Here is a 26,977-nt window from a genome sequence, read left to right as displayed (position 1 = left end):
ATTCCTAATCAATTCATCACGTCGCGGAGCAGAAGTCTAGCAGATGTAAGCCGGTGCATACGGCACATGCATTAAAATAAAAAGTGGGATTTCGACAATGTCAGCGTGGCCGGGGCTGGTTGGAGAAAACTGCTGTCTTTCTCTTTTGTGCTTTTTAATGAACTGTTTTGGGAAAAGAGCGAGGGATAACCAAGAGCTGGGGTGGGGAAGAAAAAGTGTTGTTACTTTATCGTCGACATTTGTGTCTTTGAAAGATGCTAACTTAAAGTGATGCAGCCGTAACGTTTCACAGCATATTTCAACATGCACACGCACAAATCAATGGAGCCTCTGTTTCTACAACCCAGAGCCACCTTCTCGTGAGACAATTGATCCACCTTCACCCACCTCTGTGAAAGCTAAAGACACGTATGTTGAGGGCCGTGTCTAATCGGGGGAACGTTCACTGAGGGGCTAGATTAAGATGAGCGGGGTAGTGAGGTCGACACGTTGGATGCACTCCGCCGAGCCGAGCTGCGGGCGGACTCAGTTAGCCACAGATTAACAGCCTACACGCGCTGCACAATAAGTCTGATTAAAACGGTGGCAGATGGAAAGAGGTGTTCATATCACGACAGACATTCTCCAGCGCTTAAACGGCTGCCCACTGCCGAGATGAAGTCAGGAAACACAGAACCTGAAGCTAATGAACACGGTGTGCCTCGCTTAGAAGAACTGTCGGGGGGGGGAAGCAAGCCACCGCTACTGCTTTTATCACAGTCAGTTACACTACCGGGCTGTGTTGTATTTGTGGAAAACCCTGTTTATTAAAACCCATCCTGCATAATTTTTTGTGTGTTAAGGCCGGGAATTGGGTTGAAAACTGTTCCAAAAATAGCAGGTCTGTTCACATTCTTAGGGGATGTTCAGACTGAATGCAAAGGCAAATGTTTTCCTCACTTTACTCACATGCATTTGACTGCTAGGTTCTGCTTATTTGCCACAAGCCACACTCACATGTTAGCTACCAGCTCTGGCTAAAAACCCTGAACACGTAACAGTAATAAGTTGTTTCTTTTCACTGTACTGTCTCTGTAGCCTGTATTCATGGCATGGAGTCGCTCACCTTCCAGGGATCTGAAGTGGAAACACTTGCCGCACACGAATGTGTCTTCACATCAATTTGTGCCATTGACATTTAAGAAAACCAAACCGCCCCCTTGAATTTGCTCTGTGTTCAGTCAGCTTGAGTTGATATTTCCTTCCTTTCAATAACACATTTGCAAATATCAGACCTGGTTGTATTGAGGCAGAGCTCTTGTAAGGGTAGTTTGTTTAAAACAAATGGAATGAACGAAAAAAATAACAAAAAAAACACAATACTTTGTGAGGTTTGAGAAACAGTTTTACACGGCATCTGTACAGAAGCACAGATATCAAACTTACCTGTTTCCAAAGTATGCATGTAGGATAGTAGCAGTGTAACCTTTCAGCTCATTACATGCATGCAACACTTTTTATCACACTTGAACCCAGAGTTTGAGACTGGCACTGTGCTGTCGTCCCCGCAGAGCAGATCTGAGCATTTTAAAAGCAGTTTAGTTTCTGTGCGGACTCGCTTTTTTGTCAGAGTGCTAACAGGCTGCCACATCCAAGTTATCTATGTTGCTTCCACATGCCAATATTTAGTGTATTACAAATGAAACTGCGCTTTAATTTCTCTCATAAGTTCACATATTTTTTTTTTTAGCGTGCAGTACTATCATTCAGCCTCATTATGGGGTGAGAAGATGTGTATTACAGTACCTCCCTATGTCAGTTACACTTAATCTATAATTAATAGCTGAAGCTGAGGTTGTAACTCAGGTGTAAGGAAACACATTTTTTTTTTCCAACTGTGAAGTTTGACGTTTCCATCAAAGTGACAGATTTATCTGTGTGTCGTAACCTTCTTCCGTTTTTCTTTCTGATCATTAGGAGCTTCCGGAGCTTTTTCCAGCCATGTGAGCGAAGTCATATCCCAACCATTTGGACCGAACAGGGCGGAAAAAACTTTTTTTCTCCCCTTGAGGCCGGTGTCCTCAAACTGAGATGTGTTAAACCTTTGTAGGCAAACCATGGGAGGGAAAGAAAAAAAGAGACATATGACGAGAGATAGACAGAGACAAAGCTGTAAAAAAAGGGAGTGTGAGAGACAAAGAGACCAAAAGAAAGCGTTATGTGCATGTGTCTAACAATGACAGCGAGTGCTCACACTCAGTTTAAAAGCGACTTGATTGTCAGAAGTCACCCTGTTGTACTGATGTGAGATCAGTCAGGTCACCAGCCGGTTCCTCTCTGGCAGAGCTGGATTTCATTTGACAGGCCAGCGGGGACAGTGGCACGACAGGTCTGTTTCCATGGGAACACATTTGTCACTTGTGTGGAGCACGGCCAAAGTGTTGGAGGGGAATCACCAATGAGGATTGCAGGACTGGAGGGAAAATTAATCACACTAATGATGATTCAAAGTGTGAGCTGCGGCAGGATGCGAAAATCGCTTCTGCTCCTCTAGTTTCTCTCTGTTTCCCCCTGAAACTGAAGTCTGGCGGGCTTCGACAGGGTTTTTCTTGGGGTGGCTTTCTGCAGACATAATATTCCAAATAATTTGATGTGGATGCTGGAAGGGAAGTAAAGCCAACAGGAGAGGGAATGCCAATGCTGTTGAGAGTTGTGAGGATATTGCGGTGGCAGCTTGGCTTTGAATTAGAGAGGAGGACCAGTCAGTAGAAAGATGTCAAGATCTTAAATCTCTGGCATGGACTGATGGGCAATTTCCAGCTGCAAGACGGCAAGGACGACTGCTGTGCTTTCAAACCCTGTTTTCTGGAATTAGATTTAGCCTGTGTGTAGTGTTATTCACTAGTTTATCTCCAAAAAAAGGCCTTTATTTTCAGGCTATGTATTTCAAACACAGGTCCATGATTTTTGGGGGGTGAAAACTGAATATCAACGAACACTTGAACCAAATTCCTCAGATCTTCTACCATTGTTATGGTAATTGGTGTCCAGAGACGTAGTGTCGGCTGTACTGATAAAGACAGCAAGGAAAGATAGCAGTTCTCTGGCATTAGTCTCAAAACCTGCACACATAAGAACCAGCGTGGAAGCATTTCTGCTCTGCATGCACAAACGCGGTCCCATGAGCACTGGGCTGTGATGAACACTCACTCAACCCTCCGTGCTTCAAACTGCTCAACATTGCTTGCTAGTCAGAGTAATTGTCGCCGAAGCTTCGACAAAGAAGCTATAAAAGTTATCCCAGGTAAACTTCCTGACAGAGCCTCTGAAATCACTGATATAACAATGACTAGTATCCAAGACTGGTGTTACAAAAGCACCCACATAATCGTTGTGCCAGTCCTGGCTTTTCAAACGTAATCTGTTACACCACAAAATATACTAACTCTTTTTCATGAAAGTAAAAAAATCTTTCAACACTTTTGGAGGGCAATAAAAACACAGGTTTTCAGATCCTTTGAGCCGTTCTCATTTCTTTAACATGGATAAAACCAAAACTTTACCAGTCTGTGAAGCCTAATTGTGATGGCAATTGCTGTTCAATTGTCATCAGTTGTGCCTAATTGTGATGACAATTGCTGTTCAGTTCAGATTATTACAAAACAGCCCAGTTGCCAGGATATAATGTTGGCAGTTTACATTTCTGCAAACCACAGATACGTCCAAGGTTGACATTTGTAACAAACATGGCATCTTTTGAGTGGACAGAGGTGGCGTTATAATAGCCAACAAGGCTGCCAGACAGCTGTTCACAGTTCAGGTCACACCAGTGGATATCTTTAAGGACACCTGGGGATATTTACAGACTTATGTAGTGACCAAAACCGGCTATTTTTCGTTAGAATTACACCATCTCCATCTGTGATCATGGCGAACTATGATGTTTTCCTAATCTTAACTAAGTGTTCTTTTTTGCCTAAACCTAAGCAGGAAATAAGCACAGTGTTGTGACAAAAGTGAAACAGAAATTTCAACCTAAACAGACTTAAAGCTGCAGCATAAAAGAAACAATTTTTTTGTATTGTACTTTGCTAACATTTATTCTAGTGGTTGAGCTGTAGGAAAGCTCAGTTGGCAACAAATTTTCTTCCAATTTCTATCTTGACCTTCAATATCCAGTATATTTCCAGAGTTGTCTTGTCAGGTTGTCTACTGTAAAATATATTGTAAAGCGACTTCTAGCTTTAGGAAACAACATTACATTTTGGGTGCCTGGGGACATAAGATCTTGTTATTATCAGTATCAGTATTATCCAGTCTGTTCCTTTTGCAAAAAATCTGGGTATTTTCCAGTGAAAATCTGTAAAAACTGAAAATGACAAGCCTATGGGGAATATATATATATATATCTATATATCTATATATATATATATATATATATATCTATATATATATATATATATATATATATATATATATATATATCTATATATATATATATATATATACATATATATATATAAATAAAGAAAGAAAAATTGCAATAACTTCCTGTACATGCCCCTGCAGAGACCTAAACCTGCCAGCTTCTTGGTTTTATAATTCATCATGGCCGGCCCTGCAATATCCGAGTCCTTCAAGGCCATTTCATCTTAATGCGTGTCTGCCAAAGAGTGGTCCTTCCAAAATCCTTTCGATGGCACTCCAGCCTGCCTAGTGCAATCAGCTTGGAAAATTCCGCCGCCATTGTCCTGCCGTGTCGTATTACCGCTTAAAGGCACTTCACCGCTTGAAGAGCCGATGTGCATTCATTATGTAGTTGAATGTAATTCATGCTAACTCTCTCTATTAATGTGATGCAATTGTCACAAAACAAGTTTTAGTAAGAATACCCGTTCTTTACGTTTGATCCATGAATACTAACTAAAGACAAAGTTTTTCCGCTTCAGGCATCACAAAAATGAAAGAAGTCAATAAATAATTTATTGAAAGCCACTGAGCTGACCATCTGGATGGTGTCTATCCTCCACAGCAGTGATCTCACTGAATCATTTCTGCTGTCTTACCATTTGTATCATCTCCCTCTCTACGTTCCTAAATTGGCTTCTCTCTGTTTGGCTTGGCACTCCACGGTTTGGCGCTCCTGGTTCTGCTGGTGAAGAAAAATCCTGGCATCGCTTTCAGGGCTTGCAATTCCTCCGCCTCATTCTAAGTACTCACGTCCTTAGATTTTTTCCCAGACATGTTCCCAGAAGCCTGTTCTTTCATGGCACGGCCGAGCCTTCCAGATTCCTCCATTTGGTCTTGGTGAGAACTGACTTGGAGCTGCGCTGAGAGGGTGGCGCCGTGGCCCCTCTCCAGTTGCCAGGCCTGCCAGGATCCACAAGTCTTTCCAGTTAACGCGCCAGTGACAGGGCGGACGGGGAGGCGAGGGGAGGAGGGGAGAGCAGATGAAGAGGGAGGCAGGAAGAGAGGGTGGAAAGCAGGCAGTGGGATTCTGGGATCACTTTGCTGTGACCCATATCCCTCCGTTCTGCTCTGAATGCTTCAATATGAAAACAACCCAATTACTGTTGACCCCTGCACCGCCTCCAAAACACAGCGGCAACGACTAATTAAAACTGAAAGGGTTCCCATTCCCTCCTTTGTTTTTGCTCAGTGTGTGAGCTTGAGTGTGTATGTGTGTGTGTGTGTGTGTGTGTGTGTACTTGTAGCCAACTGAAAGCCTCTATTTTTGTGTCTGCAATTGTGAGGAAAAGGTAAAAATTGCACATGGTTGTTTGCGCTGGGTAAAAAATAATATTGGGTAGTTATAAGCAACTTACTCAGAGCACAAAAGTTTAAAGGTAAAAGCAGAGAGCCATCCGAACAGGCTGTTTCTTTCTCCCCGGCCAGACCCTGGGGGCCCGGGGCAGCGAGTCATCAACCTGCCGATGTGTCTGGCAGTGACAGGAGCTTCCAATCCAATCTCTATTTCATTCAATTATCGTCCCCTGCAATAGGCCTCTGCGTTGTTTGCCCTCAAGAGGAACTTGTGTCGCACCCACGGTAGCTAGCATGTTTTGTCCGGCGCCGCTCTCGGGATGTACAAAATCCATTTTCTGTTCAGATGCACATGCGATTCAGGCGAACAGACCGTAATGGAGACGGATCCTCTGTGGGGAGGATGTCGCTTAACAGTGAGCCTTCAAGCGGATCCTCGCCTGTTAAAAAAAAAAACATATAAGACACGATAAAAAAGAGCATATACTCATTGTTAAAATGTGAAAGTGGCTACCACATCAAAGACCAGGCGAGAAAAATCCTGTGGTCTGTGACAAAACCTGGAGCGGTTCCATTGACAATTAATTGGTGCCTGCACTTTGTTGGCTCACAGAATGCCTGTCTGAGCTTTTACACCCAAATGATTTCACTCTAGTGCTAACAGTTGTTAACAGGAAAAAGTGCTCGTATCCACTCATAGTTACCCCGGGTGGTATCATCGCAACTGCAAAGTCGCCTCCATATTCATTGTCAGATGTCCAAGTATTTGTTTCTAATGTTGGCACATAACAAACAGAATCTTTTCGTGTTTCTAGGAGGAACTCACCAGTGCCGGCGGATCGTCCAAGGCCATGAAATAAAACAACAAAAAAAACCCAGTAATTACTGTCTGAGTGAACTTCATTAACTGATTGATCTTTCCTTTCGAGACGGATTGCACTTCTAGCATTCATGTGCAGGTCAGATTCAGGTGGATGAGCATGTGCAAATACATTCTTGGTTCTTGTTTTAACCTGCCTGGAGCAGCTGACAGGTGGGATTCGCCATGTAGGGAGAACTGAGGTGGAGACAAATTGGTTTCGAATTATTTAACTCAAGACTGTCTAAACTTGATAGCGTATTTTATGGAGTCCCAATTGTCAGGCAGGGAGATTCTCAAATGCAGTCAGACTGGGATCTGCTACTTTTACTTCCAACTACTGCAATATTCCTCAAGTTTCGTGCTGTCTTCATCCCTGCACTGTTTGAAATCTGTTCAGTTGTGAACAGGAAGTAGCTGGTTATTTTCAAATATTTGGTATTAAAGTACATCTGCAGTATTTATGGTATGATAGGGTTTCACGTAATTGGCAAAATGATTTAACCACAAAATCCGATTTGGTAGCCGATCTGGAGCTTTTGATTGTAAGCAGATGGAGTTGCCCAGATATAACTTAATCACGGATGCGCAAATTTCTGCTTTTCCCCAAGCGAGTTTGATCAATTCTCAAGGTCAAGAAGAAAATTTCGATCCAAGCTTTTTTCTAAGCCAACACGGATGAGAAGTCCTTACAGTGCACATGAAACCAAAGGAAATTGGAGCAGGTTCTGTCACATGGTAAATAGGCAAACGCCATCTGCTGAGGAAAATCTAACGCGACGGAAAGCTGCTGAACTGCTACGAAATGGACCACGTGGTGCGATTGTTTAAGGTGCATGTAACAGACTGTGGGTATCCCTAAGGCCTTACAATCAAGTTGGATCCATTTGCCTCCTCGCAAACATTTGCAAAGCTGATTGTTTCGAAACTAGAAATGCCTCTGCCATTCAGTCAGGATGCAGTTCACGTTCATGTCATCATGTCCAGACTTACGTTATGAATGTCATGAGGACAGAAAACTGATTCTAATTGAACACGAAGAAGATATAAATTGTTAAGATTTGGATGCTTCACACACTACAGCTACACCCGGCAGCACAGGAGATCTATATAATCACCGCCACTTCAGTGTGGTAAGCCAGGATCAGTGTCACCAATTTAGTGTCTCCCTCCTGTTTCTGAGCTGTGGTGTGAATAATGGCCAGACAAAAAAAAAAAAAAAAAAATTTCCAGGAGATTATTATGTCAAAATGAAGCTGACCCTTGACCTTCTGGATATCAAATCTCATCAATTCATAATTTTATCCTTTCTGGACGTACGTGTGACATTTTGTCAAAATTAGTTTATGAATCCCTGGGTTGTGGCCGGTTATAGTGACATTGAACTTTGACCACCAAATTCAGTTAGTCCTTGGTACCAAGGGGACGTTTGTGGAAAATTTGAGGAAATCCCGTTGAGGAGTTACTGAGATTTTTTGTTCAGAAGACTTAAGGGGATAGTTTGGGTTTTTTGAAATGGGGTCATATAAAGAACATATCTATAGTCGGTCTGTTCCCTACCGTAATCAGCGCAGCCTCAGTTTGGAGAAGTAGAGAGCCGCTCCAGCCCAGTTGCTCAGCTTTGTACTGCAGTGAACGGAGTCCAGAATTTTAACCACTTAAAACAAAGCCCACCTAAAAAAATTCTATATCAGTTCAAGTGTACGTTGTATAGAGAAAATTCACACCGCTTTACATCACTGTCAGACCTCCCTTTCTTTTGGCACTACATTTTCTCAACCGTAGAACCTCTGTATCCCTACACATTAGCGCAACAGGTGATCTGCGATCGGCAAAATACAGTGCGAGGCCCAGTTGCTGGACAAGAGGTTTATGCAACTCTGTTTACTTTTGATCAAAACTAAATTTAGCAATTTCAGACACAGACCGTAGAACCTCAGTATGCCTACGCATTAGCGTAACTGCATAGGGATACGGAGGTTCTACGGTTGAAAAAATTTAGTGCCAAAAGAAAGGGCGGTCTGACGGCGATGTAAAGCGGTGTGAATTTTCTCTATACAACATACACTTGAAATGATATAAATTTTTTTTAGGTTAGCCTTGTTTTAGGTGGTTAAAATTCGCTTTGCATCTGGAAAAAGCTGAGCATCTGGGCTGGAGTGCCTCTCTGCTTCTCCAAACTGAGGCTGCGCTGATCGGCAATTACTGTAGGGAACAGACCAACTATAGATATGTACTTCATACGACCTTACTTCAAAAAACCCAGACTATCCCTTTAAATGGACGTTTGTATGAAAGCACAGTGTCTCCTTTCACATCTGTCGTGTGGCTGTTGCTTAAAAATGGCATTGTTTACATCCATGATTGTTAGTTTGGGTAAAAAACTGAGAGAACCAGTGTCTCTGGTGAGTGCTGAGTTCAGTGATTGACCTGAATACAGACACACAAGTAAACACACCCTTTGTGTATTGTTGCTTGCTATTACTGATGTCTGGGCTGTTTGGGGGCAAATAAACAATCTTGCAAGTCACACGAATACTCACAAATGATCCTTTGGGCAGACTCAATCCACTGCTGGGGAACACACTATTAAACAGCCACCACTGCTGATAATAATCTATCTGACATGACTCAGGCACAATGTTCGTGGATGAAGTAATGTTTATGTGTTATTCCCTGACTCTACCCCAGAAGTTATAGCTGCAGACTACTCAATGAAATGCACTGTTACCTTGAGTAAACTTGTGGATTTCTCTGGGTTTGAACCATGTTGGATACATCTGGGATAACATAAGTAAAAACAACCCGTTGTTTGTTCTCCATTCCTGAGTATATTTGTTACCAATAAACTATCCCAACGGTCAGTTATAATGTATTTTACCAAAGATGAGGCTCTCCAGTAATGTTCCTAAAGTAATACACGCTACATTTTGCAGTTCATTTTTTTGCCAAATGCATTTCATGACCTCTAAAAAAATTATTTGAATGACTTCATCTTGCATTAACACCGTCATTTTTGCATCACCCTGAAACCATGACGAAGGGTGTCAGTTTGTTTTAATGGTGAATACTGTAATTTTTCACATGAAACTGTCCTTAAGATCGTATTTGATTTGCCCTTCTACCCTGTCATTTTGTTTGGTTTCTCTTTCTCTCCTTCACCCTCAGCAGCACCTCTGTCTGTCCTCTGGGAGACTTCAGCCCCTCTCCCACCCAGCAGATGGTCAAGGTCGAGCACTCGACCGGACTCTGCTGCACATCAAACAGTGTCTCTGTCTATAAAATGATGTCACCATAAAAAAGGTATCACAGTCGTTCTCTGATGAATGTCACTTCTGGGAGTATAACTGCATTATTTAGGCTGAATTCCACTTAATGTATTCATTGGTTTCATCCAGCTTTTCTTACATTCAGTGCGTGCGATGCTGTGACATCAATATATTTTGAGACACGTTTTTAGGATGATAGTACAATTAACAAAAGCACGGGAAAAACTGTCGGGCCTGGCAGATTCTTCCAGCCTCCGCAGTGCATTTTTACTTTATGTGCCACTGGGTCGGTGCTGTTCATCCAGCACAAAAAGAGCTTAAGATTTCAAGAACAGCAGATGGTGGAGCGAGGGAGAAGCAACGACGGGGCGGGGGTGGGGGGGGTGAATGGAGAGGAAAACAAAACATTTCTGACATGCTTACCCTGTTCTGTACTGACAAAGAAAGAGATTTCACTCCAAGACACAGCAACGTTATTCATGAGAAACGAGGTCTCAGTTTAGAAAAAAACCCCACTAACTGCAGTGAGGAATGTGCAGATCATCTTGTCCGATGCAACATTAATGATTCGAACAGGTAAATGGAACGGAAATAGCTGCATGAGCGAACCGGTTAACCTGTTGCTTGGTACATGCTTGTTTCTTGAGAGAGAGGGAGGGAGGGATTTGCCTGTGAGTGTGTGTGTGTGTGTGTGTGTGTGTGTGTGTGTGGGTGTGTGTGTGTGTGTGTGTGTGTGTGTGTGTGTGTGTGTCAGATCTAGTCCAGGCCCCCAGGAACAGAGGGCTTACGGAGCGCAGTGAGGACAGCCACATCAGGGCAGCCCACAGACAGCTGGCTCCCTCAGATGATGCATTGGCCTTGGCATCCTAATTGGCCCCAGTGCCTCAGCCAGGGGGCCTGGTGTTTCTGTATGTGTGCACCCATGTGTGTTAGTGTCTGTCACTCTATGATGCGGGCCATACAGCTCGATGTTTATACTTGCTTTCTGTTTGCATCTGTTTGTGTGCGTGTGTGGCATACATCTGCATTCCGGGTTTAACGTCTGAAAGTGTGAAAACTCTAGGGTTCGGGTGTTTGTGTGCGTGTTTGTGTGGCCCCCGCTTTACCTGTCCTTCTGAATGTGCGCCGCATCCAGCGCTTTGGGCTGGGATGTACTTCCACTGACCTTTCATCCGCTGCAGAATCTGCACCGAGCACACACACAGACACACACACACACACCGCCACAAAGGACACATGGTGTTTTTTTAAATTAATTGCATAGCTTTTGTGTCGCGTGTTGGCAAACGTGAGTATTCATTATATTAACCTATCCGTCACTTTGTGTACTGTATGACCGTGCCAATATATTTTTGATCTTTCCAATAAAGCTTCATTGAACTAAATTGAATTAAAAGGAGAGTGTATGCATGTGTGCATAATTTCACCACATGTGTTATTTGGCATTAGGCATTCAAGTGTGCGACTGCGGTGTTAAAGTGTGTGCGCCCTCCCACTGTCATGACTAATATCAGTCAAGTTAAGGACTACAAACAGAAATGACATGAGACATTTACATTATCCTGCACAATGTAATAAATGGAGTTAATTATTGTTGTCATCCTGCCTGTTTCACAACTGTCCGGTCACTTTAAGGCAGTGTTGGCCTGGTGGTAGAGCGAAAATGGTCCCGTAAATGAAAAGGTCACGGGTCCAATGCCGACAACAGTTCATGTGTGCTTCACTGCAGAAGAGGACATTTAAGTCGCACTCGCCGCGGGGAGTGAGACGCATCATGCATATACATCCATCTCGGAGGAATATGCGGAGGAAGAAAGAAAAAAAAAACACTCCTCATTACGCAGCTTTACTGCACATGGTGATTCACCACTGATAAAAGGTTTTCATGTGCCTAAACAGAATCTGAAGCCAAACATGCATCGATATCTCACAGAGGATCACTGTGATGACTGCTTGTACAGTACTTTGCTCCTCCCCCCTTTCTTGTTCAATTTCAGCACCCCATCGTGAAGCTGCAGGCTATAATAACAATTTTTACATGGACCAGTGTCGGATGACTGGAAAAATAGGCTGCGACTTGCCCGGAATTGGAACTATATAGTGGACCAATTACCCCTGTGGTGATGGCAATATACTAGTGTAGCTATAGGCTGGAGCTGCTGTGGGTGTAATTGATGTTGCTTGGTGACTGCCAGAGAGGTTGGAGGCATGTAGACCACAGAGACATTTCCTCTAATAGACCCTGCCAGGGGTCATGGCACACACTACAGACCAAAGCACTTACAACCTGACCAGGTCTCCAGTGTCTCCTCCAATAAACACTGTATCACGCATGTGGAGGGTGTTGTGGTGGCCTCAACCCCCCTTCCCCTCTCTTGATACACTTTTTATCCATACAAAAAAAAAAAAGTTAACTCGCCACTTAAGGTTAATAAAAAGTTTTATACGAACCCATGCTCATCAACCTGCATAAAAAGAAACACCATGATTTTAAACCTTAAAATTACATGCAGTGTGTGCTCCACAGTCTGATTTTTGGATGCATGTGAAGGTTGGCGTGAATGGAGAGAGCAAATCAATAGCCAGGTGATCTTAGTTGTTAAGATAACAACGAGAATGTAGGTTTAGGCAACAAAACAACTGGATTAGCCCTAGAAAAGCATTGTGGTTTTGGGTAAAAATAAATATGTTAATTTAAGTCATGTTACATACAAGATAATTATGTACCATCTGTTAACTCACCCACTGTTTGTTTGACTTATCAATCCTCTCCATCGTCCTCCTTTCGCCAACTTTCTTGCTCTTAACACATCATTACCTGTTCTCCTCAATGTTATTATGAGGGCCTAGCGTGTCACCTGCATGCGAAACTGGATTTTTGGTGATACCACTGCTCACAATTATGAACTTTGTGTTGATTGTATGTACATTGATTGTATGTACATTGCCTCCATAACCAAGTGCTGTATTTAAAAAGAAATGTTAACATTTAGGAAAATTCACCATCTAAAGTGGTGAAATAAAAACAACAAACCTACAACCCACTTGTATGTACCTCATTTATTGTTGTCTGTACTGTGCTTTGTGAATCCTCAATTCATTCTCCACACTCCACCAAAATAAATATATTTTCCTTTTGTGTGAAGCATAAAAAGACTACAGTTGTAGAATGATAAATAAATAAACTCTGAACAGACTTTTTGGCCAAATGGAGGCAGTGGAAAAAGCTGTTAACACGACACATAAAAATCACTCATTATAAAGTTGATATGGCAAACGTTTTAGCACACAGTTGCCAATTTGCACATGTAGCAAACACACGGCATCATCAGCTTTGATTTGTAGCTGTTTTCACCATCTCATCCACTCTGTTTTGGTCTCCACCAACTTCTAAAGGCGTTTTAACTTTGATATCAGAGTTGACTAAGCAAGAGATGGGAATCTCAGAGTTTTCAGATCCAAAACAGCTGATCAGAAGTAGTGCAATCCAGTCTGATTTGAAAAAAAACCCCAAAACATTACCAATGGAGCATTAATACTGAGATTCGCCATGGCAACAGGTAAATAAAGAGCAGAGCACAAGTGATGTTAGAAATATGAAAGCTTGCCAAAGTGGGGCTCTGACATTTATCTTACACAAAGTGGAGAAAGGAGTCAAAAATGTAACAGTATGATTTTATTCACCTTTGCCCACAATCATCATTCACCAAACCTGAATTGCCTCAATGGATGATCAAGTACTGGATTCCCACTTTTTGGGAGCCTACCTGACATTTTTTGTTCACCTAAATTTGTTCGGTTGGAACCTGACGATGACAAAATGCTGGTGGTAGCAAGTAAAAATGAAAATATTGATCGAACAGGTAAGAAAAAGTTCACTTATAGACCTGTTGTTGTAAAGTCATAGTCCCACCCCTGAACCGAAATCATTCATCATTCATCTGTGGATCATGAAATTGTACAAACCGAGACAGGATGGTGTTTGAAAATCAATAAATCCAGTGTGTTAATATGCAATTTCAACAATGTTTAAGAATTACCCCCTGTGGTATTAATACTAATATGCTAAGTAAGGCAGTCACTGACTGTTTCGATAATTATATAATCATTTGTGTCACCAACTACTTGAAACTACTCCGCAAACATAACGATGCACTCCCCGTTTTCACAAGGACATAAATTATCTCGATAAGAGTCTATGATGGACTGTGCTTATGTGGAACCTAATGAGCCCCAGATGATAGATATCACGTTCATTAAGAGCGAGCACGTCTGAATAACTCTTTTTTTATTTGTAAAAATGATTGATTCTACACAGAAAACCTCCACCTCAGGGTATCACAATTAACATGTCATATACTGTACCTTGGGGAACGTTTTATAGTTATTGGTTGAGTACCCCGGTGAAGCCTACCCAAAGATAAAATGAAAAAAAAAACGGAGTGGTGCTGTGGGCGAGCGGATCCAATAAATCTGTGGTTGCTCATGGCAGACATTCAGTACAGCACCGTTTCTTGATGTTTGGTGCCAGGATACAGCCACTGAGAACTGGGCCGACATTTATTACTATTCAGCGGATCAGAAGCGTATTGTTTGTAGCCCCTTTTTTTTTCTTCATATCCATATATCCAGCGTGTGTGCATTCAGTTTTTCCAGATACAGTGTCCGGCCCCGGGTAACCACGGCAACCACCTGTGAGATAAGTGCTGCATATACAAGGCTTTTGGTTTGAAGTCCAGCTGCCGTGTGCAAAATACGGATTCCCAATGAAAGAATCTCAGCCGGAAGGTGAAAGGGACGTGCAGGAGCTCGGCTTTGTCTTTACCACTCCACGATAACTACAAATGTGGATGACTCATTCTGCACATATGGGGGTGTTAACAAATCTTTTTTGTTCAATATGCTCCCTTAATTTTTATGACACTGCCATGATTGTATATAAGAGCCCATAAAAGACAGCTAGAACAGAGGGTTTTCTCAGGAGCGGAACTCACAGATTACTGTACAATTACTAGCCTCACAATTTGATTCACTGCTTTGGCTGGATGATATTTTATAGCAAGTTATTTTCTGGTTTCATCCTCTGTTGTCCCACGGCTGCTCTGCCTCAGCAGCTGACAGATGCTGGTAGCTTTACTTGTAGCAGCTAACCACTGCTAACATGCAGCCTTACAATGAACACCTCTAGACTTGGTACCAGTACCATTGTTGCTAGTGGAACTGATAAATGTAGCTGTCATTAGGTAGCTAGCATCGTTAGCAGAGCAGCCATGTTAGCAGTCCTAGTAGCTGACTCCCTCGGGTGCCAGGAGCCAAACCCGGCAAGACAGCCATCTAAGTTCTCTATTCCCTGTCGTCAAACTGGCCTCAGTCTTCTTGAAGGCTGTGTTGTTCCGTCCTGGTCCCGCCGTGATTGGAAGTTACCAGTCCGCCTATAGCTGCTATGCAATATATGCATGCAATATAGCTCAACTGGCTACTGAAAGAGCCAATCAACATCTGCGACAAGTCCCTCTCCAGCTGCCTGTTTTTACAGGAAACGTGTCACTAGGCCGAAGCAAACAGCACTCCAGTACCCATTTCATGGGAACTTTAAGTCTTTGTGACAGCAGTGATCACAAGTGATATCTAAACCATGGTGGCAATAGTCAGTGACAACACCTCAATCAAGACAGAAAAGTTGAACATTACCTTAGTATGATAATAAAATTTTATGATAAGGGCTTGGGGACCTCTCTCCAAGGACAGTATCTGCAGTGTGGACGGACGCATCTGAGCTGTGCACCACCTCCACAAACTGCTGATAGCCACAGAAGCTCCAGAAAGGTCACGCCGTGCCTGTGACGCGTCCGTCAAGTGCCGATCAAACGTCTCGCAATGACACTTTCTTACCTACTGCAGTGTGAGCCAGATATGACGTGACATTTCACTGAATTTCAGACTGCACAACCTTCACACGGGAAGTTTGCATTCACACAGCCGTCATTGTGACCTGATCAGATTATCAAATCTCAATTGCATTTCCAGAAAAGGTTTTTCCTTGCTGGCTGTTTTGCTTTTTTATTTTCTCTCCCTGGTATTTCTGTCATACATGTTCTGGACACACAAGGGTATGTGATTACATCATTTGTCGGAGCTTCAGCCCTCCTCTTTATTAGCTGCGGTAAGATTTATGCCTTTTTCTACCACATCCTTCAGTGAGAATCCTCAGATAAGAGTGAAAGTTCAAATGCTAGAATGTAAGTGTTATTTTGTTGAGACATGAACCTTTTTATGAAAGTGACTCCCTAAAAAAAAAAAACAATTTCAAGCTGTCACCACACCGCCTTATGTTTTGATATTGTTTGTTTTCAGCAGCGGTGGCAAGAAGAGTATGCCTCAATTACTGTGGTGGGTTGTATTCAAGCCTGCCTCTTTCAAAGCCCTCCTGCATTCTGAACCAGTGTACTGTTCCTCATTAACATTTTACTGTGGTGGGTGACCCTGCCATTCATTTACAGACAACTGCTTCCTGACAATGTTTTTTTTCCCCCTTCCTCTCAAAGGAGAGCGGCCCATTCTCTCCAGAATGTTAATGCCTTGTAAATCCAGAAGTGAGGCTGAGTTGAGAGGGAGCAAACTACCTTCTCTTCTCTTTGGCTGAGCGTTATTAAAAAATTCAATTAGGGTGCTGAACCATAGACAAAAAAAACATTGCCTTCAGTGTTGGTGGGCTTTTTTTTCTCGGAACACAAAGTCGTTTTCTGTCAGCTGAAAGGGAGACATTTGCCAGGTTTGTACTTGGCAGAAGATCTAGGCGACACAAAAAGGGATCGATCCCGAGTCGTCTGCGGGGTGAATTTAGAATCAATGTCTGTTCTGGGGCAGCCGCAACAATGGAAAAGGTGCACACATCGATAAAGATGTCTGCCTGTGCATTCCTGTGAATCCAGCAATCATCACATATTTGAGGGGGGTTTGATATCAATCATTGTCGTGATTGCACAAACAGAGAACACAGTTTTTTCAATTTCTGTAACGTGCTAGCCAAAAGCATGTGCAGGCAGGCAGCCGCGGAATGTAACGTAAGTACATTTACCATCCGAGTACCGACTTAAGCACCTTGGCCATGATCTCATGGTATCTCTATACTTTTCACTCCACCAGATATATCTGACAGCTTAAGTTACTAGTAACTTGACTATATTTTACATACGAAACACATGATTTTCTTAATGATGCACTGCTACAGGTTAAAATGTCAAACAGTCTGTAAAGTAGCTACCATTAGCTCCTCTAGCCAACTACAACATTGAGTTATGTCCCCACACTAACCTGCTTTCAAATACAGCAGCTTAGCAGTGATGGGATGTAAAAAAGTATATTTAGTATAAGTATATTTACTTAAGCACTATTTAGAGTATTCCATCTCTTGTTACTTTATACTTCCACTCTGCTACATTTTGGAGGGAAATATTGTACGTTTTAGTGCACTCAATTTATTTAATAACTCTAGTTACTAGTTACTTTGCAGATTACATGCTGCATCAAAGCCAAAGTAGCACGTGTTTAATCTAATTAATTTATTTAATCAGCAATGAGCTAAAAAGCCCTCAGTGCGTTTTCATGACATTCGAGAAAAACTAATTATTGGGTTAGTCTGACTATGATCAGATTTTTAAGATGCATGTATACACCTTAGTCTGACTAAAATAGTTGTAGTCGAACTAAAACAACTAGATTATTCGATCGATAGTTGCATTACTCATGCATGTATACGTTTTATCAGATTGGATTTGGATTTTGCGTTCTGCGCAGGCTCAAGGTTTTTCTCCCGGGGCCGTGAGCCGGAAGTAGTGGGCGGTGGCATCTTTCCTCCGAAATAACCGCTAGCAATAGCGTGATTGTGCATCCACTGTGTTTAATTGTCATGTACACCATATACGAAATGTATAAAGATGCTGAGGCAGAGTTTGTTGTTGCTGGTGACGTAAAGAGATCAGCCGGAGGTGGCTCTATTACCACTTGTTGAAATGGATACAGCTCCACCTATCATACCATATGACATGCTTCGGCCAATAATTAGATTTTCTCACCGGCATGTATACTCAGACAATTGCAGTTGTCCGATTGAGTAGCATAGTCGAACTATGGCTGTAATCCAACTAAGCTGTGCATGTAAAAGTACTGACTGATTCCAAAGAAATGCTGAATTTCCGATCTGATAATCGTCCAGGCTCAAACTCTACGGTAAACATACATGGATATATATGCATATTACTTTCACTCTTAGTTTTGATACTTAAGTACATTTAATTTGAGTATAACTCAAGTAATATTCATATGGTGACTTTTCCCAAAGTAACATTTACAACACTATCTTTACTCAAGTACGATTTTGGGATACTTTTAAAAACACTGCAGCCATGTCAGCGGCCCTGTAGGCACCCCTCCAGCATCGTTTCTAGCATTTTAGTGTTCAGCACATATAAAGTTATAAAGTACAAGAAGCCTGCACTGGGAGGTGGTTGGGGGATGTTGGAAGGGCCGACCATAGGACTTCCAAGCAAGCAAGTCCAGTGTGAAACCAAAATTCGAAATTGACTTGTTTTCAACACATGTCCGTGAAATATGAGCCCTGCAGGGCAAAGCTGACCAGAGAAGGGTAGGTGGAGTGTTATAGTTTGTAGCTGAGAGGATAAGTTCAGGGGCGTCGCTAGGAGTGCAAAACATCTGGGGCTTTAGTCCCGCAGACAGTGTTGCCTCAGTTACCTTGAAAAATTAATCTGATTACTCATTACTCCTTTAAAAAGCAACTTAGTTACTTTACTGATTACTTGCTTATAAAAGTAACAAAGTTACATTCAGCAGCTGCCGACAACACCCCTGCCACCTCAACATAAAAATGACGACCAATTTTGCCAATACTTACTTTATTGGAACTGCATTTCTAACAGTAACGCCAAGCACGGCACTGATAGTAGTAGGGTTCTTGTTTAATATTGCACGAAATAAGGGTGAGTCAACCGTGTTTACGGGCAGCATTTCCTCTACAACATACCACCCGACCAACTTCTTCAACTCTCTCCCATTTACCTGTTCTGCACCAAAGTCCAGCTTTTGTTGTTTGGGTAGTGGGCTTTGGCTTTGCTCGCAGCTCTCTGCTTAACACCACCTGGTGGGACTTGCTCTGTAAACTTAACTGTGCTGTGCTGCGACTCCAAATGTTTCTTCAAATTTGACGTTGTGTTTTTGAAGGCTATAGCCCGAATGCCTAGGACTAAAAAAGCGCCTGGATACGTTTATCTAACTAAGAAAACACAGTCATTATCCAGAGTTTTTGTGGTTGTTTAGTCACATCTTAAAAGAAGTCCCCATCTACTACAGTTGTGCTCCAATGCTGTTTTGCTGTGAAGCTCCACAAACGTTTCCTGGACTGCACCCGACTTTCCATCGGCATGGAGGTGAGTAGATAATGACTGAATTGTAATAACTGTTCCTTCAGAAGCCCATGACCAAGCTCCTGTCTATGACAAAGTTTGCAGTCCGAACATGTTATTCACACAATAATGCATCCATAAGAACGATCTAAGAAGACGATGTGTGATAATGTAACACCGGCGGGAGCCCTTCCGCCTCATAATGAGCACGTTCACCAGTTGAACGCTTTTAAAGTGAAGCAGCAGCAGAAGGAAATGTTTGCATTAGCAGTAATTTAATACGGCGCTCATGCGTTGTGAAGAAAGAGAACAGCAAACACTGATGCTCGTTTCAGTGAGATGATGAGTCAAAACCATAATACTGGGCGATGAAAATGCATTTCTTTCACTAACAGTGAGAGCCCGTATAAAGAAAAAGAATTATAGAGTGTAAATGCATTGAGCAGCCATTTCTGAAAAAACAGCAACCATGAGAAAATAAGAAAATGTCTTAAAAATTATTTTTTACTGTTAACACATTTAAGGTTGGTATGATTTTGAATGCAAGAACTGGACCTTAGTTGCTGCTTTTATTTGTGTAAATGACCTCAGCCATTGATCCTCCGCCAATACATGCAGCTTCCTCTCTGTCAAGGACGACATGCTAAAACCCAGCCTCTGCTGACTCACAGAGCCATCACACCTCACGCTTCCCTGGTCCGCTCAGCCACACATGATGAGCACAGTCTTGACGAGTTTGTGCGATCGATCAGGCGTTGTACTTTTTCCATACAGCGGATCAATACTCAGCGGAGGCACGTTGTTCACAGGTATGCAAAGGCACACGGAGAGCAGACCTCCCTCCAGATCACAGTCCGCTTTTTTGTTTTTGCTTTTATTTTGCAATGCGACACATTACCCTAAAGCATTCGCGCTGCCAGCACTACCTTGGGAGCAAAAAGAGAAATTGCAGTTGCACTGCAGCATAAAAAACCTTTTCATAACAAGGTGAATTTCCCACACAAAGAATATAGAATGTTTATGGTGCTGCTACAGGCCATGGACAGACTCTTGCCAAGCTGCCTGTGCTATATTTCTCTCCTGTTGGCAACCCTTCTTCTGCAATGCTTCTTTTTTGCTTATGCAGCCACTGACCGGGAGGCATCCTGCGGCACCTGTATTAGATAAAGTCAAAACAAGGGTTGGTGTTGATTGGCTCGTAGATCCTTACTTGATAAAAGATAGCATCTCTCTTTCTCTCTCGGTCTGCCGCCGTGGGCCAGCCTCCTCCTGCTTCCTCTGCCTCCTAAACCAAAATCTCCCACCATGGGAAAGTCGTCAGGCAGCCTGTTGCTGGGTAACCAAATAAAGGATTGTAGGTCAGAGAAATTATCCATTGAATACCAACAACAACTCCTCAACCGTCGGTGCTGATAATAAACTAAAATGGAAGGAGTCCCTGTCGTCTGTCTAATTTTCTTGACAGTTAATCTGATCGACCTCACACCTGGCGAGCGCACGGCTGAGCAGCCAAGGAAGTGCAGTGCTGAGTACGAGCTCTTGAGATCACATTCATTAGTGGTGTTCTAGTACCAGACGTTCCAGACGTGTTGGACAAAGTAATGATGTTTTATGATGTGACAATGCTGTGGTGCATATATGGTTAGGTTTAGACACACAATTTGATAAGGGAAAGAGCATGGTTTGAATTTAAATGATCTAAAGTCTTTCATGGGTTTCTGAGATCTTCCATTATAGTAAAGTCTATCAAACAGGTCCAGCATCAGCAAACATTCTGGAATGAATGCTTCCCAATTAGCTAAATAGCCATGTCCCTGAAATCTAGCTGTTAGCAATGGAAGTAGCCAGTTAATTATCTGGTAGTATCTTATCTGGTATAAATTGGCCGTCCCTTATCGTGTCCCGGGCTTCACCATTCAAGAGAGGTTGCCATTTTGTTTTGCTGAAATCAAACATTTCAGGCACGTTTCTTTCTGAATGAACTCCTCTGTTCCCAGAAAAAGCTTGGTCACAAATAGCTTAATAGATTTATTATGTGATGCAGCTATGCCACGGCAGGCGTTTTGCTCAAGACCCAAGGAAGTGCAATGTCGAATATGAAATTGTTTGGCTAAGCAGTTCTCGAGCAAGTTGCAAGCAGCAATACCAGCAGAGGCCAAGCAATCAGCCTGTTCTGAAAAGGGAACCGGCACTGCACAAGTGATATCAAAACCTCAGTCCTACAATATTGTTTCACCCGACCTGGCTGTTTATGGAGCACGGATGTGTTATTTTTATTTTTTTCCCTGAGATGTTCTTTTTCCCCTGCTGTTTTTGCAGCAGTTTCTGAGTGTCCCCTTAAAAAAAAAAGAAAAAAAAAAAGGTGTTGTTACTATTAAAGAAATGTGTGATTTCCCAACTGTTGGTCACAGCCTTGAGCTCATTGTCAAACAACTTTGATGTACACTGTCGATACCGATATGTTATGTCATGTTGCCACAATCTGTACTACAATCTGATAAAACTGAAGAAATTTAGATTTTGGGTTTAGGATAAATGAACTCATGAATCACAAATGAGTTTAAAACAAAAACAAGAAAAGAGTATTTCTGTGTTGTTCTCAGAGCTAAACATTTCCAGAAGTCATGGGCTGTTGTTGGGTTTATGCAGCCAAACAGCGGTGAACCAGTTTCCAATCAGCTCTATCCAACTGAGATGCGAAGCAACTTTGGCAGTCGTCCATCTGTGTGCTGTTCAACACATGTCTAGCCCTTTTAAAATGAGCGATGAAAAATTAATGGCTTTAAATACATTTTGGGAAAAAATGTTGAAATGTTAAAATACTGTGTTTGTGACTGTTAATATCGGCTATGTCTGAAGGCTTGAATTATTGACGATGCATTTTCTAGTGGTCGGCCCGGTACCAGCTGAATAAATTCTGGCATTCACAATGCACATGGACAATTATAGGGCTGAACGGGAAATCTGACAAATCACGAGCAAATGTATTCTCCCCTGTCATGAAACACATTTCACAGCTCTGAGCTTTGACAGAACAGATTCCTGTAACTGCTCCCAGTTCATTGGCCTATGTAATCGAGTTTAGGTGGTCTACCTTCATTCAACTGATGCTGCTGCAAAATCTTTGTATGAATAAATGCGCATTGGATCTTTTTTCTGATACCGACTGATGTAATAGAAGAGTACTATTACAATAGTGATTCAATCATTTCACCCTGTGGCCTTCAAGAAAAGAATACATTTTAGGTTTTAGTGGCTAGATTTGAAAAAAGATTGAAGAGTTACTAGCGAGACACTGATCCCATATAGTGGATCGATATATTCTAATTATAAGTCACTATAATAAATACATTTATGCAGCCATTTCCACATTTTCTAAACGAGAAAAAAAAAGAGCAATAATTTTGGGTCAGTTCTTCGGAGCTGCCAATAACCCAGTAAGTTATTATAATATTATCATATTTATTACTGGGGCCATTGCCAAGATTTTAGAGATGCTGAGGTCATAGAGTCTGCCCACATCCTGCGCTCAACAAAAAGATAGTCTTGAACATTGGCTGCTTTATTTAAATGGAGCAGTTTTTCAAGGAAATTCCTCTGGAAATCAACATTACACTTTAAAAGTGCACACAAATATAAACTCAAACCAAAAGCACAGTCTGAGAATCATGCTTCCAATTTCACTGCTATTTCACTGCTTTGAACTTAATTACAGTGTTCTGGAAAATTCTTGTGAAATTATTGGAAAATTACACTTCTGTTTTCCATGATGAAAATATCAATGCTGCTCTGAAGCCCTACCTGCACTAATACAATTCTGGAGAAGAAATACTAAATCCTAGCTGAAAAATACAGGCAAATACTGCAATCAGGCTATAAAAGTGGTAACACTTAAAAATGTAGCATAGTTACCAGGAAACAAACGAATTAGGGACTTAACGTTAGTTAGCCATTAGTTAATAAGTAACTCCTAACCCAGTTTCATAGAGTAACTAGCTTTATATAGAATCAGGAATGAATGGGAAAAGTTTTAAATAGATAAAAATGTTGAAAAATCTCACAATGTTAAATATAGTGAGAAAAAAAATCCTAGGTCCGTCCCTTTATTCGGATCCATGCCAAACGGGCTCTGTTATGGGCCTGGACCAATCCTCCATCCAAGTGTCGTTGATGTCCGCTCTGTAGTTTTTGTGTCATCCTGCTGACAAACCCACCAACAGTCAAACGGACACGGGTGAAAACATAACCTCCTTGGCCGATGTGATAAAAAGACACATGAATCAATTAATGAAAACATACCAGGGAAACAATCCCACACAGATTATTTGCCAAGTGAGTCCTGGTAAGTAAAGTAATGAGGGCTTGGCATCAAACATTTCACCATGATAAAAACAAACACGTTCTTGATGTCGGACCACTTTACAACTGTACACATAGACTCTTCTCAAGACTCCACTGTAAGCAGTTGCATTGAGCTCATTGAGTGTGTTAGCCAGCGTTGAAAGGCATGCGGACACAAACAGCTTGATGCTGGAGCCAAGGGAAGGTGAATCATCTGCTGATCCACTTCAGCATTCTAATCAGGGGCCTTAAATTGGTGATCCAATCGAGGGAGCTGGGCTCAGCCAAGCGCAAATGGCTCGAAAACACGTGACCAAGGCCATTTGAATAGAAATGGTCCCGGCTCGGCAGCATGCCACTGCACCCACCATCAATGTATTAGAAACGATTGTGCTATTTACCCCCACAAGCCCCACTTTGCTTTCTTTCTAATGGTGCTTTAGTTGGGCACATTTGGGTCAACTGTTTAGGCGCTTTCACCTCGTTGAATGAGCCTATTAACAAAGCGCTTCTGTTTTTCTGACATCCAATCCAAGAAAGAGGTTGATAAAACCTCTTCAAATCAAGGCCATTTTTTTTAAATATCAGGATCGGCTTCTGCGGTCATCCTACAATGACGAGAATGCTGGTCGAGTACCCTGGAGGATATTTGATAGTTTTTGCTTTGGATGCTGTTTTGTAAGATGTTGCTTGTGAAAGAAGAAAGACGGTGGATTTAAATTCCCCCGTGATGGATACCAAGATTAATGAGGCTAACTGGAGGGTTTTTTTTTATTGCGACCAGACCACAAACCACCAGGACTCTGAACTACTACCCACTAATTACTTTGTCAGTGTGTGTGTCCACATTCGCCGGTGTGAATGTGCATTCCTTAACAAGCGTACATGTGTGTGCATGCTTTTATGGGTGCTGGACCACATGGACAAAAGTGTGTGTAAGCAGGAGAGGAGGGTGAGCGAGAGAGAGAATATGATAATATTTGTCTGAGTCAATGAGTTACTCACTAGAGTTGCTCGAAGCCTCACAGCTAAAGCGTGGGAGGCTTTTCCTGTGTGTGTGTGTGTGTGTGTGTGTGTGTGTTTGGTATGTACAGTATGTACAGATGGGGTTATAGATGTGGTATGTGCATTAATCTGTGTGTTTTTCTAAGGAGGGGTGGGGGGGGTTGAGCAGGGGGCACTGCGTGGTGAAGCTGAAAGAGGAGAGATGACATGCTGTCAGTCTGAGTTGACGGTCACCGCTCAATGCTTTAGCGCCTCCTGACACTTTCTATTCAGACCAGGGAGACCGCAGAGCGCCTCCGGCATGCCGAGGGATCCCGCCTTTTAATTGAGCCTTTACCCAAGATTCATTTCACTCTGCACCTAGGGCCTCACTGGGAGCAGACAAAACCATGAGAGTGACAAAACTGGGCCTCGCATTGTTCCGGCTCAGAGGCTGGTGAAACCTAGACCTACATAAAAAAGTTAACCTTTAGAGACATTATCCCGCTTTCACAGGCATGAAACCTCGCTAATCTGAACCTCAAGCATATGAAAGTCATTTTATAATCAGAAGACCCCTTTTTTAATGTATAGGACCTCCATTAACCAATTTAGCTTAGTGGCTAGAGTTAGATCCCTTGAGTGGAAAGACGTTCCTTAGGAAAGACAGATAAAAAAATGAGATGACCTTGTGCAAGATACCCGAATGCGGCAATATGACTTTAAGATGTCAAGACTCGAAGATATTTCAGTCTACTGCTTAAGTGCTGAAACAACAAAAGATTTATCAAAAACCATTCAGATAACTGAATAAATCATTTTAGGTAATTAAGCAACACGTTAAATGTGGAGATCTGTGATTTCTTAATAAATTACCCTCCTGGTAATAACTATGCAGCTGGTGCTAGTAAACTTTAAATCAATTATTACCATACTCTATTTTGTTTTGGTTAGAGCACAGAGGGTCAACTCACAAAAATGTGAAACTTGTCTCCAGGCATTTAAGCAATCCAATGAAAATGAAAAATGAAGTTTCCACTATAAATACATAATGAATTAATATTCATTCATGTTCAAAGAGTGGTTCTCTCAAGGAAAATGCAAATGTTCTGTATAATTAAGTCCAAAAAAAGAGCTCTTTCCAGGAAAATAACATGTTGCTGGTAATTCATCAAGAAGGGAATAAAACAAAATGTGCTGTTACCAGTTACCAAACGTGAGTATTTGTTGCTTTGCTCTGATTTGAAGAATTATTTCCTTGGGCTCTGGGAAATTAAGAAAAACGCTGCAATAATCATTGGCTACTCACCTGTTCTGCATGTTAAACTGAAAGCAAAGACTAATCCACACATCAAACATGCTAAGATCCTGACATTCCTCTCTCTCTCTCGTTCTAATTATTGCCTCCATCTTACTCTATAGTGATTAACATCCCATAAAGTCACATTAAGCTATGGTCCATTTCAGTGGAGCAATCACATGGAAGCCCTTACAGAATGTGAGCAGGAGAGGGTTGATGATGCGTGAGTTTTGCACTCGTGTTCTTTTCTTATATAACTTCACTTCAAAAAGAGGACCGGATCTCAATGTGACTTAATCTCCAAAGCCCGTTCTGACAGTGGAGACGAGGAACCACAGAGAGTCCTAGCAGGCCTCATTAGCGCCAGCTGGAAAGGAGGGGCCTCACCTGCTGTGACAGATCTTCTCAGACCTCTCAGAGCAAACAATGTGCTTCATTATTCTCCTCCTACAGCGGCTCCGCTGGTCCAGTGCGACGGCTGGCAGCTAGAAGCAGGATGACGTGCGATGCTAAATGAACTCCTAGAGAGCTGTTCAATCTAATGTAAGGACTCAAGAGAAAAACAAGTGAGGCAAGAGTAAACATGTCATTTTGAAAATACATGTAATTAGGAAAATTAGTAGTTTTGAAGATGTTGCATTACAGAGCATAACGCAGCATTTGCCTGATGAGGGTCGAGTACCCAAACGTGACAAATAAATGTAATTTTGTAAGACAGAGTGGGAGGTTGCTTGCAACTGTAGATATTATACACACCAGTGAACTGGAGACTATCTTGCAATAGGATCAAATCAGCCATGAAGCCTGTCAACATGTTCATGTTCTGACCTTACTCAGTAGTCATTACAACATTAATACACAAGACGCCAACAATCTTTGAATCATTTTGATAAACTTGTAAAGTTTTGTGACTGTATCTTGCATGGATGATGATGCTATTAAGCCTTCCTAAGGCCCATTCATCTTCAGTTTGTGGTCCAGTAATAGTTGAGCAAGCTTGGAACCTGGATGAACCTCAGTCAACTTTCCTGTTACGTTATTAATGCCAAGAAGGGGAAAGGGG

This window comes from Sparus aurata, chromosome 21 (genome assembly GCF_900880675.1).
Source record: "Sparus aurata chromosome 21, fSpaAur1.1, whole genome shotgun sequence".
Classification (NCBI taxonomy): Eukaryota; Metazoa; Chordata; class Actinopteri; order Spariformes; family Sparidae; genus Sparus; species Sparus aurata.
This window is presented reverse-complemented; position numbering follows the sequence as displayed.